The 15,605-nt window shown below is 40.9% G+C and overlaps 1 protein-coding gene across 3 annotated transcripts in view; it reads right to left on the minus strand.

Moving 5' to 3' along the window:
- Nucleotides 1-14,390, minus strand: part of LOC128688631 (uncharacterized) — a 42,712-nt gene extending 28,322 nt beyond the window's left edge. Inside the window, exon 1 of one of the 3 annotated variants that reach the window (XM_053776542.2) lies at nt 14,258-14,390. The gene's annotated coding sequence lies outside the window, so the exon portion shown is untranslated. The remainder of the gene's footprint in view (nt 1-14,257) is intronic. The other 2 variants (XM_053776543.2, XM_053776544.2) reach the window with 2 other exon arrangements.
- Nucleotides 14,391-15,605: the final 1,215 nt, after the last annotated feature.

Below are 15,605 nucleotides of genomic sequence, written 5' to 3' on the forward strand. Positions count from 1 at the left end.
AACCACACATTACAACAAAGCATGACACTTCCACAGCCACATCACATCACACCACACGACGCAACATGACATCACTTTACAACACATCACTGCATCCAATCACTACATCACATCACGGTACATCACCACAACAACACCGCACCGTAACGGATCCTCACACCACAGCATTAGGACACTACAACACCAGATCACATCACATCACATCACATCACACTGCATTACTAGACGATATCACCACACATCACAAAACAGCAGCACATTATGCCACACCATGATCTGTATTCCCTGGAATACAGGCGAGAGAGATATATGATAATATACACTTGGAAAGTCTTGGAGGGATTTGTACCAAACATGCACACGAAAATCACTCCCTATGAAAGCAAAAGACTAGGCGGGAGATGCAACATTCCCCCGATGAAAAGCAGAGGTGCCACGAGTACACTGAGAGAATACAATAAGTGTTCGGGGCCCAAGACTGTTCAACTGCCTCCCAGCATACATGAGCGGGATTACCAATAGACCCCTGACTGTCTTCAAGAAGGCACTGAACAGACACCTAAAGTCAGTACCTGACCAACCTGGCTGTGGTTCGTACGTCAGTTTGCGTGTACCCGGCAGTAACATCCTGGTTGATCAGACCCTAATCCACCATGAGGCCTGGTCTCAGACCGAGCCGCGGGGCGTTGACCCCCGAAACCCTCTCCAGGTAAACTGCAGGTAAACCATCCCTACAAAATCACACATCACGCAACACACCACACCCACCAACATAATCACTCGTGAGAAGAATGATGGTAACTTTCACCAAGATGTGTCACAAGACAGAAGCTACATATGATCACTCCTCAGTATACTTTCCCATAGCAAATAATACGCAAGTCATTGAAGATTATATATAACTACACACCACAAACACATTATATATAAAAATGTTTTTGTGAGGGAACCCATTGTTGCTCAATCAACTAATATCTATAGTTTTACCATAAACACATGCAATATTAAGAATTATTTAGAAAGAAACTAATAATAATAATAATAATAATAATAATAATAATAATAATAATAATAATAATAATAATAATAATAATAATAATATGTGTACTGGTACAATAACACCATGAGTACTGTGTACTGGGACAGTAACACCATGAGTACTGTGTACTGGGACAATAACACCATGAGTACTGTGTACTGGGACAATAACACTATGAGTACTGTGTACTGGGACAATAACACCATGAGTACTGTGTACTGGGACAATAACACCATGAGTACTGTGTACTGGGACAATAACACCATGAGTACTGTGTACTGGTACAATAACACAATGAGTACTGTGTACTGGGACAATAACACCATGAGTACTGTGTACTGGTACAATAACACCATGAGTACTGTGTACTGGGACAATAACACCATGAGTACTGTGTACTGGGACAGTAACACCATGAGTACTGTGTACTGGTACAATAACACCATGAGTACTGTGTACTGGGACAATAACACTATGAGTACTGTGTACTGGGACAATAACACCATGAGTACTGTGTACTGGGACAATAACACCATGAGTACTGTGTACTGGGACATTAACACCATGAGTACTGTGTACTGGTACAATAACACCATGAGTACTGTGTACTGGGACAATAACACCATGAGTACTGTGTACTGGTACAATAACACCATGAGTACTGTGTACTGGGACAATAACACCATGAGTACTGTGTACTGGGACAGTAACACCATGAGTACTGTGTACTGGTACAATAACACTATGAGTACTGTGTACTGGGACAGTAACACCATGAGTACTGTGTACTGGTACAATAACACCATGAGTACTGTGTACTGGGACAGTAACACCATGAGTACTGTGTACTGGGACAGTAACACCATGAGTACTGTGTACTGGTACAATAACACCATGAGTACTGTGTACTGGGACAGTAACACCATGAGTACTGTGTACTGGGACAGTAACACCATGAGTACTGTGTACTGGTACAATAACACCATGAGCACTGTGTACTGGTACAATAACACTATGAGTACTGTGTACTGGGACAATAACACCATGAGTACTGTGTACTGGGACAATAACACCATGAGTACTGTGTACTGGAACAATAACACCATGAGTACTGTGTACTGGAACAATAACACCATGAGTACTGTGTACTGGGAAATAACACCATGAGTACTGTGTACTGGTACAATAACACCATGATTACTGTGTACTGGGACAATAACACCATGAGTACTGTGTATTGGTACAATAACACCGTGAGTACTGTGTACTGGTACAATAACACCATGAGTACTGTGTACTGGTACTATAACACCATGAGTACTGTGTACTGGGACAGTAACACCATGAGTACTGTGTACTGGGACAGTAAAACCATGAGTACTGTGTACTGGTACAATAACACCATGAGTACTGTGTACTGGTACAATAACACCATGAGTACTGTGTACTGGTACAATAACACCATGAGTACTGTGCACTGGTACAATAACACTATGAGTACTGTGTACTGGGACAATAACACCATGAGTACTGTGTACTGGGAGAATAACACCATGAGTACTGTGTACTGGTACAATAACACAATGAGTAATGTGTACTGGTACAATAACACCATGAGTACTGTGTACTGGTACAATAACACCATGAGTACTGTGTACTGGTACAATAAGACCATGAGTACTGTGTATTGGGACAATAACACCATGAGTACTGTGTACTGGAACAATAACACCATGAGTACTGTGTACTGGGACAATAACACCATGAGTACTGTGTACTGGTACAATAACACCATGAGTACTGTGTACTGGTACAATAACACCATGATTACTGTGTAATGGGACAATAACACCATGAGTACTGTGTATTGGTACAATAACACCATGAGTACTGTGTACTGGTACAATAACACCAAGAGTACTGTGTACTGGTACTATAACACCATGAGTACTGTGTACTGGGACAATAACACCATGAGTACTGTGTATTGGTACAATAACACCATGAGTACTGTGTACTGGTACAATAACACCATGAGTACTGTGTGCTGGTACTATAACACCATGAGTACTGTGTACTGGGACAATAACACCATGAGTACTGTGTACTGGGACAATAACACCATGAGTACTGTGTACTGGGACAATAACACCATGAGTACTGTGTACTGGGACAATAACACCATGAGTACTGTGTACTGGGACAATAACATCATGAGTACTGTGTACTGGGACAATAACACCATGAGTACTGTGTACTGGTACAATAACACCATGAGTACTGTGTACTGGGACAATAACGCCATGAGTACTGTGTATTGGTACAATAACACTATGAGTACTGTGTACTGGTACAATAACACCATGAGTACTGTGTACTGGTACTATAACACCATGAGTACTGTGTGCTGGGACAATAACACCATGAGTACTGTGTACTGGGACACTAACACCATGAGTACTGTGTACTGGGGCAATAACACCATGAGTACTGTGTACTGGGACAATAACACCATGAGTACTGTGTACTGGTACAATAACACCATGAGTACTGTGTACTGGGACAATAACACCATGAGTACTGTGTACTGGGACAATAACACCATGGGTACTGTGTACTGAGACAATAATACCATGAGTACTATGTACTGGGACAATAATGCCATGAGTACTGTGTACTGGGACAATAACACCATGAGTACTATGTACTGGGACAATAATACCATGTGTACTGTGTAATGATACAATAGTACCATGAGTACTGTGTACTGGTGCAATAATACCACGAGTACTGTGTTCTGGTACAATAACACCACGAGTACTGAGACAACATCGTTTGTACTCAGACAATAACACCACTAGTACTTAGACAATAACACCACTAGTACTCAGACAATAACACCACTAGTGCTCAGACAATAACACCACTAGTACTCAGACAATAACACCACTAGTACTCAGACAATAACACCACTAGTACTCAGACAATAACACCACTAGTACTCAGACAATAACACTACTAGTACTCAGACAATAACACCACTAGTACTCAGACAATAACATCACTAGTACTCAGACAATAACAACATTAGTACTCCAATAATAACACCACTAGTACTCGGGCAATAACACCACTAGTACTGAGACAATGACAACACTAGTACTCAGACAATAACACCACTAGTACTCAGACAATAACGACACTAGTACTCATATCTGACATAGACAAGGATGTCAGCCTCAGCACTGTGTCTTCCTTTGCAGATGACACCCGAATCTGCATGACAGTGTCTTCCATTGCAGACACTGCAAGGCTCCAGGCGGACATTGCAGACACTGCAAGGTTCCAGGCGGACATCAGCCAAATCTTTCAGTGGGCTGCAGAAAACAATATGAAGTTCAACGATGAGAAATTTCAATTACTCCGATATGGTAAACATGAGGAAATTAAAACTTCATCAGAGTACAAAACAAATTCCGGCCACAAAATAGAGCAAAAAACCAACGTCAAGGACCTGGGAGTGATCATGTCGGAGAATCTCACCTTCAAGGACCATAACATTGTGTCAATCGCATCTGCTAGAAAAATGACAGGATGGATAATGAGAACCTTCAAAACTAGGGATGCCAAGCCCATGATGACACTCTTCAGGTCACTTGTTCTATCTAGGCTGGAATATTGCTGCACACTAACAGCACCTTTCAAGGCAGGTGAAATTGCTGACCTAGAAAATGTACAGAGAACCTTAACAGCGCGCATAACGGAGATAAAACACCTCAATTACTGGGAGCGCTTAAGGTTCCTGAACCTGTATTCCCTGGAACGCAGGCGGGAGAGATACATGGTTATATACACCTGGAAAATCCTAGAGGGACTAGTACCGAACTTGCACACGAAAATCACTCACTACGAAAGCAAAAGACTTGGCAGACGACGCAACATATCCCCAGTGAAAAGCAGGGGTGTCACTAGCACGTTAAGAGACCATACAATAAGTGTCAGGGGCCCGAGACTGTTCAGCTGCCTCCCAGCATACATAAGGAGGATTACCAATAGACCCCTGACTGTCTTCAAGCAGGCACTGGAAAAGCACCTAAAGTCGGTACCTGATCAGCCGGGCTGTGGTTCGTACGTTGGATTGAGTGCAGCCAGCAGTAACAGCCTGGTTGATCAGGCTCTGATCCACCAGGAGGCCTGGTCACAGACCGGGCCGCGGGGGCGTTGACTCCCGGAACTCTCTCCAGGTAAACTCCAGGTAAACTAGTACTAAGACAATAACAGCACTAGTACTCAGACAATAACACCACTAGTACTAAGACAATAACACCACTAGTACTCAGACAATAACACCACTAGTACTCAGACAATAACACCACTAGTACTCAGACAATAACACCACTAGTACTCAGACAATAACACCACTATTTTACTGTAAAAACCTTAAGACGCCTATAACAATCGGTGCCATTTACCGGATACCTCACGCAAACATCCCAAATTTCAGTGAGAAATTAAAGTCACTAATAACAAACGGACAAATGAATAAGCACCACCTTCTCTTAGCTGGAGACTTCAACATCAACCTTGGCTTACTAGATGATCAGCCTGTAACTGATTTCATCAACAATATGAACAACACACTTCTCATACCAACAATAACTAAACCAACCAGGCTCACTGAGACAAGTGCAACCATAATAGACCACATACTAGCCCCCCTTAAATCAGGGATAATCACAGATAGCACTACAGACCACTACCCTACCTTCCTCCTGACAAACATTAGTAAACCACCACTTGAATACAACAAAGTTTCATTTAGACTTCATGATGAGGCCTCAATAAGGAAGTTCACAGCTGACCTAGAGACTGTTGACTGGCCTACAGACTTCTCCAAGGCCAATGGTATTGATGACTGGACAGACATTTTTCTTAACAAATTACTTAGACTATACAACAAACATTGTCCTATAAAAACGAAACAGATCACAAACAAACGGCTTGGTTTCCCATAGCTAACCAGCACCATTCTGAAATCCATTGATAAGAAACACCAATATGAAAAGCAATATAGACAGGGCCTAATACACAAAGATATTCTTAAACACTATTCATCAGTTCTCACCAAAGTAATAAAGAAAGCCAAACAACTATACTACTCCAGTAGATTCACTGACACAAGAGGAGATATAAAAAAGACCTGGAAAACACTCTCTCAGATTCTAGGGACCCACAAACTGAAAAAAAACAAGAATATTGTCCTAACTAAACCTAATGAAACACCACTGCATCCCACTGACACAGCTAACAAGATAAACGACTTCTTCTCAACCATAGGTTCTAATCTCGCCAATAAAATCCCACGTACCAATGCCCATGCCGGGGACTACCTAGATGGGAATTTCCCAAATTCCTTCTATCTTGCTCCAACTGAGCCCACGGAAGTCACCGAGATTATAAAGTCACTTAAAAATAACTCAGGGAATCTGTCTCATGTCCCACAATTATTGTACAAGAGAGCGACCCATGTCCTCTCGCATGCTATCTCATTACATTTTAATAAGTCACTAGAAACTAGCACCTTCCCGAAACTACTCAAGACGGCAAGGGTTACACCAATTCATAAAGGTGGTGACCCTACAGATTTAAACAACTATAGGCCAATATCAAACTTACCATTGCTATCCAAAATCTTTGAGAAACTCGTGCACAGGAGACTATATTCATTTATAACGGCACAAAACATACTCAACCCCTGCCAATTTGGATTCAGGAAAAATAAAAGCACTAACGATGCAATCATAAAAATGCTAGATCTGCTTTACACAGCATTGGAAAATAAGGAATATCCACTAGGAATTTTTATTGACCTAAGAAAAGCTTTTGACACAATAGACCACGGCATCCTACTCCACAAACTTGACCATTATGGTATAAGAGAACATGCGCTTGCATATTTCAAATCTTACCTTACTAATAGGTATCAGTATGTCACCATTAAAGACACAGCATCAACAACACAGCCACTTGATACTGGAGTTCCGCAGGGAAGTGTCCTTGGTCCCCTGCTCTTCCTCATATACATCAATGATCTTCCAAACGTACCTCAACACCTGAACCCCATTCTCTTTGCCGACGACACGACTTATGTCATCTCTCACCCTAATCTTGCCACCCTCAACACCATTGTTAATGAGGAGCTGATCAAAATATCGACTTGGATGATAGCCAATAAACTTACGCTTAACACTGACAAAACCTACTACATTATGTTTGATAGCAGAGCAGGAGATGCGCAAATTAACATTAAGATCGACAACACTCTAATTGCCAGGCATAATGAGGGCAAATTCCTAGGCCTATATCTCGACAACAACCTGAACTTCAGCACCCATATCCAACACATAACCAAAAAAGTATCCAAAACGGTTGGGATCCTCTCCAAGATACGATACTACGTGCCGCAAACTGCCCTTCTCACACTATACCATTCACTTATATATCCATACCTCACCTATGCTATCTGTGCTTGGGGATCAACTGCAGCAACACACCTAAAGCCAATAATAACCCAACAAAAAGCCGCAGTAAGAATAATCACTAAATCCCATCCCTGGCAACACACCCCCCACTCTTCATAGATCTAAACTTACTCCCTGTTCAGTACATCCACACTTACTACTGTGCAATCTACATCTACAGGACCTTAAATTCCAATATTCATCTTGACCTAAAACGCTTTCTTGATAGTTGTGACAGAACCCACAGGCACAACACCAGACACAAACATCTCTATGACATTCCCCGTGTCCGACTAAACCTTTACAAAAATTCAATGTGTGTCAAAGGCCCTAAAATCTGGAACACCCTACCTGAAAATTCTAAAACTGCAGACACATTCATCACCTTCAAAACTACCATCAGAAAACATCTTATCTCCCTGATACACCCTGTCAACTAATTACACGAATACCACCTGGTGGTTAACACTTACACTCACTCACCCATTTGACCATAAACAGAAATATCAATCTCAACTCAAAATAATGAATCTTAACTAGTCATAAGTTGGCCTGTGATACTCCAATACTGAAACTATGTACTGTGCCAAAACAAAAGCATTCACATTGCTAAACTCACAACTAGTATTTAGTCACTTAGCCATAATACCAACTTACCTCATAATTTGCAATATTTTAAACTTAAGATTTAATCTAAGTCTGCCCGAAATGCCTAGCCATGCTAAGTGTTCTAGTGGTACACTCTGTAATTATTATTTTACTACATGTAAACCACACAATAACCAAATTCTGTAAACTCAGCATTGTAATCCTTATAGAGAATAAACTTTGAATTTGAATTTGAATTTGAATTTGAATTTGAACTAGTACTCAGACAATAACACACTAGTACTCAGACAATAATACCACTAGTACTCAGATAATAACACCACTAGTACTCAGACAATAACAACACTAGTACTCAGACAATAACACCATTAGTACTCAGACAATAACAACACTAGTAATCAGACAATAACACCACTAGTACTCAGACAATAACACCACTAGTACTCAGATAATAACACCATTAGTACTAAGACAATAACAACACTAGTACTCAGACAATAACAACATTAGTACTCAGACAATAACAACATTAGTACTCAGATAATAACACCACTAGTACTCAGATAATAACACCACTAGTACTAAGACAATAACAACACTAGTACTCAGATAATAACACCATTAGTACTCAGGCAATAACACCACTAGTACTCAGATAATAACAACACTAGTACTAAGACAATAACAACACTAGTACTCAGGCAATAACACCACTAGTACTCAGACAATAACACCACTAGTACTCAGGCAATAACACCACTAGTACTCAGGCAATAATACCACTAGTACTCAGATAATAACAACACTAGTACTAAGACAATAACACCACTAGTACTCAGGCAATAACACCACTAGCACTCAGGCAATAACACCACTAGTACTCAGGCAATAATACCACTAGTACTCAGATAATAACAACACTAGTACTAAGACAATAACACCACTAGTACTCAGACAATAACACCACTAGTACTCAGATAATAACACCACTAGTACTCAGGCAATAATACCACTAGTACTCAGATAATAACAACACTAGTACTAAGACAACAACAACACTAGTACTCAGGGAATAACACCACTAGTACTAAGACAATAACACCACTAGTACTCAGGCAATAACACCACTAGTACTCAGGCAATAACACCACTAGTACTCAGATAATAACAACACTAGTACTAAGACAATAACACCACTAGTACTCAGGCAATAACACCACTAGCACTCAGGCAATAACACCACTAGTACTCAGGCAATAATACCACTAGTACTCAGATAATAACAACACTAGTACTAAGACAATAACACCCCTAGTACTCAGACAATAACACCACTAGTACTCAGATAATAACACCACTAGTACTCAGGCAATAATACCACTAGTACTCAGATAATAACAACACTAGTACTAAGACAACAACAACACTAGTACTCAGGCAATAACACCACTAGTACTAAGACAATAACACCACTAGTACTCAGGCAATAACACCACTAGTACTCAGGCAATAACACCACTAGTACTCAGATAATAACAACACTAGTACTAAGACAATAACACCACTAGTACTCAGGCAATAACACCACTAGTACTCAGGCAATAACACCACTAGTACTCAGGCAATAACACCACTAGTACTCAGGCAATAACACCACTAGTACTCAGGCAATAACACCACTAGTACTCAGGCAATAACACCACTAGTACTCAGACAATAACACCACTAGTACTCAGGCAATAACACCACTAGTACTCAGGCAATAACACCACTAGTACTCAGGCAATAACACCACTAGTACTCAGGCAATAACACCACTAGTACTCAGGCAATAACACCACTAGTACTCAGACAATAACACCACTAGCACTCAGACAATAACACCACTAGTACTCAGACAATAACACCACTAGTACTCAGGAAATAACACCACTAGTACTCAGGCAATAACACCACTAGTACTCAGGCAATAACACCACTTGTACTCAGACAATAACACCACTAGTACTCAGACAATAACACCACTAGTACTCAGACAACAACACCACTAGTACTCAGGCAATAACACCACTAGTACTCAGACAATAACACCACTAGTACTCAGACAATAACACCACTAGTACTCAGACAATAACACCACTAGTATTCAGACAATAACACCACTAGTACTCAGGCAATAACACCACTAGTACTCAGACAATAACACCACTAGTACTCAGGCAATAACACCACTAGTACTCAGACAATAACACCACTAGTACTCAGACAATAACACCACTAGTACTCAGACAATAACACCACTAGTGCTCATACAATAACACCACTAGTACTAAGGCAATAACACCACTAGTACTCAGACAATAACACCACTAGTACTCAGGCAATAACACCACTAGTACTCAAACAATAACACCACTAGTACTCAGACAATAACACCACTAGTACTCAGACAATAACACCACTAGTACTCAGACAATAACACCACTAGTACTCAGACAATAACACCACTAGTACTCAGACAATAACACCACTAGTACTCAGACAATAACACCACTAGTGCTCATACAATAACACCACTAGTACTCAGGCAATAACACCACTAGTACTCAGACAATAACACCACTAGTACTCAGGCAATAACACCACTAGTACTCAAACAATAACACCACTAGTACTCAGACAATAACACCACTAGTACTCAGACAATAACACCACTAGTACTCAGACAATAACACCACTAGTACTCAGGCAATAACACCACTAGTACTCAGACAATAACACCACTAGTACTCAGACAATAACACCACTAGTACTCAGACAATAACACCACTAGTACTCAGACAATAACACCACTAGTACTCAGACAATAACACCACTAGTGCTCATACAATAACACCACTAGTACTCAGACAATAACACCACTAATACTCAGACAATAACACCACTAGTACTCAGACAATAACACCACTAGTACTCAGACAATAACACCACTAGTACTCAGACAATAACACCACTAATACTCAGACAATAACACCACTAGTACTCAGACAATAACACCACTAGTACTCAGACAATAACACCACTAGTACTCAGACAATAACACCACTAGTACTCAGACAATAACACCACTAGTACTCAGACAATAACACCACTAGTACTCAGACAATAACACCACTAGTACTCAGACAATAACACCACTAGTACTCAGACAATAACACCACTAGTACTCAGACAATAACACCGTGAGTGTTACAGTACAATACAACACAACTTTATTTTTTACTGCAGTATACAAACTGTAGTTTACATAGTAACAGAATATTGTTAGATACAAGACTGTATCACACTAACACAAGACTGTATCACACTAACACAAGACTGCATCACACTAACACAAGACTGTATCACACTAACACAAGACTGTATCACACTAACACAAGACTGTATCACACTAACACAAGACTGTATCACACTAACACAAGACTGTATCACACTAACACAAGAATGCATCACACTAACACAAGACTGTATCACACTAACACAAGACTGTATCACACTAACACAAGACTGTATCACACTAACACAAGAATGCATCACACTAACACAAGACTGTATCACACTAACACAAGACTGTATCACACTAACACAAGACTGTATCACACTAACACAAGACTGTATCACACTAACACAAGACTGCATCACACTAACACAAGACTGCATCACACTAACACAAGACCGTATCACACTAACACAAGACTGTATCACACTAACACAAGAATGCATCACACTAACACAAGACTGTATCACACTAACACAAGACTGTATCACACTAACACAAGAATGCATCACACTAACACAAGACTGCATCACACTAACACAAGACTGTATCACACTAACACAAGACTGCATCACACTAACACAAGAATGCATCACACTAACACAAGACTGTATCACACTAACACAAGACTGTATCACACTAACACAAGACTGCATCACACTAACACAAGACTGCATCACACTAACACAAGACTGCATCACACTAACACAAGACTGCATCACACTAACACAAGACTGCATCACACTAACACAAGACTGCATCACACTAACACAAGACTGTATCACACTAACACAAGACTGTATCACACTAACACAAGACTGCATCACACTAACACAAGACTGCATCACACTAACACAAGACTGCATCACACTAACACAAGACTGTATCACACTAACACAAGACTGCATCACACTAACACAAGACTGCATCACACTAACACAAGACTGTATCACACTAACACAAGACTGTATCACACTAACACAAGAATGCATCACACTAACACAAGACTGCATCACACTAACACAAGACTGTATCACACTAACACAAGACTGCATCACACTAACACAAGACTGCATCACACTAACACAAGACTGCATCACACTAACACAAGACTGCATCACACTAACACAAGACTGCATCACACTAACACAAGACTGCATCACTCTAACACAAGACTGTATCACACTAACACAAGACTGTATCACACTAACACAAGAATGCATCACACTAACACAAGACTGCATCACACTAACACAAGACTGTATCACACTAACACAAGACTGCATCACACTAACACAAGACTGCATCACACTAACACAAGACTGCATCACACTAACACAAGACTGCATCACACTAACACAAGACTGCATCACACTAACACAAGACTGTATCACACTAACACAAGAATGCATCACACTAACACAAGACTGCATCACACTAACACAAGACTGTATCACACTAACACAAGACTGCATCACACTAACACAAGACTGCATCACACTAACACAAGACTGTATCACACTAACACAAGACTGTATCACACTAACACAAGAATGCATCACACTAACACAAGACTGCATCACACTAACACAAGACTGTATCACACTAACACAAGACTGCATCACACTAACACAAGACTGCATCACACTAACACAAGACTGCATCACACTAACACAAGACTGCATCACACTAACACAAGACTGTATCACACTAACACAAGACTGCATCACACTAACACAAGACTGCATCACACTAACACAAGACTGCATCACACTAACACAAGACTGCATCACACTAACACAAGACTGCATCACACTAACACAAGAATGCATCACACTAACACAAGACTGCATCACACTAACACAAGACTGTATCACACTAACACAAGACTGCATCACACTAACACAAGACTGCATCACACTAACACAAGACTGTATCACACTAACACAAGACTGTATCACACTAAGACAAGAATGCATCACACTAACACAAGACTGTATCACACTAAGACAAGAATGCATCACACTAACACGAGAATGCATCACACTAACACAAGAATGCATCACACTAACACAAGACTGCATCACACTAACACAAGACTGCATCACACTAACACAAGACTGCATCACACTAACACAAGAATGCATCACACTAACACGAGAATGCATCACACTAACACGAGAATGCATCACACTAACACAAGACTGCATCACACTAACACAAGACTGCATCACACTAACACAAGACTGTATCACACTAACACAAGACTGTATCACACTAACACAAGACTGTATCACACTAACACAAGACTGCATCACACTAACACAAAACTGCATCACACTAACACAAGACTGCATCACACTAACACAAGACTGCATCACACTAACACAAGACTGCATCACACTAACACAAGAATGCATCACACTAACACAAGAATGCATCACACTAACACAAGAATGCATCACACTAACACAAGAATGCATCACACTAACACAAGAATGCATCACACTAACACAAGACTGCATCACACTAACACAAGACTGTATCACACTAACACAAGACTTCATCACACTAACACAAGACTGTATCACACTAACACAAGAATGCATCACACTAACACAAGAATGCATTACAATAACACAAGAATGTATCACACTAACACAAGAATGCATCACACTAACACAAGAATGCATTACAATAACACAAGAATGCATTACACACTGCGGAGCGACACAACTCTAATCTGATTACCAGTTTTGTGTTATGAGGAGGTTGCTGGTTGTGAGGGATGATGGTGGTGTGAGGCTGTGGCAACGCACGTAGACACACAGACCAGGCAAGTGAGGAACTGTGGAGTCTTACCTCAACCCTGCTTGCTTTTCGGGGGACATGCGCGCGCGTATACACATGTACGCTTGACCTAGCACACAAACAAGCACACACGCACACACACACACACACACACGCACACACACACACACACACACACACACACACACACACACACACACACACACACACACACACACACACACACACACACACACACACACACATACGATTCACCCAAAATTTCAGGGAAGCAAAAACTAAGTGCACTAGAGAATGGAAAAAGTACAGAAGACAAAGGACCCAGGAAAGTAAAGAGATTAGCCGAAGAGCCAGAAACGAATATGCACAGATAAGAAGGAGGCTCAGCGACAATACGAAAATGACATAGAATCGAAATGTCAAGTTTGACCCGAAGCTGTTGTATAGCCACATCAGGAGGAAAACAATAGTCAAAGACCAGGTAATCAGACTGAGGAAGGAAGGTGGGGAGTTCACAGGAAACGACCAAGAAGTATGTGAGGAGCTCAACATGAGATTTAAAGAAGAATTTACAGTGGAGACAAGAAGGACTCCAGGAAATCAGAAGAGGGAGGTACACCAACAAGTGCTGGATGAAATAAACACAACCGAGGAGGAGGTGAAGAAGCTGCTATGTGAACTTGATACCTAAAAAGGCGGTGGGACTGGACAACATCTCTCTGTGGGTTCTTAGAGAGGGAGAAGAGATGCTGTGTGTGCCACTAACAAAAATCTTCAACACATCCATTGGAATTGGGCAACTACCTGAGGTATGGAAGATGGCAAATGTAGTACCAGTTTTTAAGAAAGGAGATAGACACAAGGCATTAAACTACAGACCTGTGTCACTGACGTGTATAGTATGCAGAATCATGGAGACTAGTAAGTTCGCCGGTCTTGTCCCGGCCCGGGTCTTTTCCAGATGGTGACCCGACAAAGTCACGGAGAAGAGTATCAGGAGAGTGGTGGAGCACCTGGAAAGAAACAAGTTTATGAATGACAACCAGCACGGTTTCAGGGAAGCAAAATCCTGTGTCACAAACCTACTGAAGTTTTATGACAAGGTAACGGAAGTAAGACACGAGAGAGAGGGGTGGACAGATTGCAGTTTCTTGGACTGCAAGAAGGCCTTTGACATAGTTCCTCATAAGAAGTTAATATAAAAACTAGAGGATCAGGCACGCATAACATGAAAGGCACTTCAATCGATCAAAGAATATCTGAGTCACAGGGGTGTTAGGAAGTGCTT

Source organism: Cherax quadricarinatus, chromosome 13, assembly GCF_038502225.1.
Source record: "Cherax quadricarinatus isolate ZL_2023a chromosome 13, ASM3850222v1, whole genome shotgun sequence".
NCBI classification, from domain to species: domain Eukaryota; kingdom Metazoa; phylum Arthropoda; class Malacostraca; order Decapoda; family Parastacidae; genus Cherax; species Cherax quadricarinatus.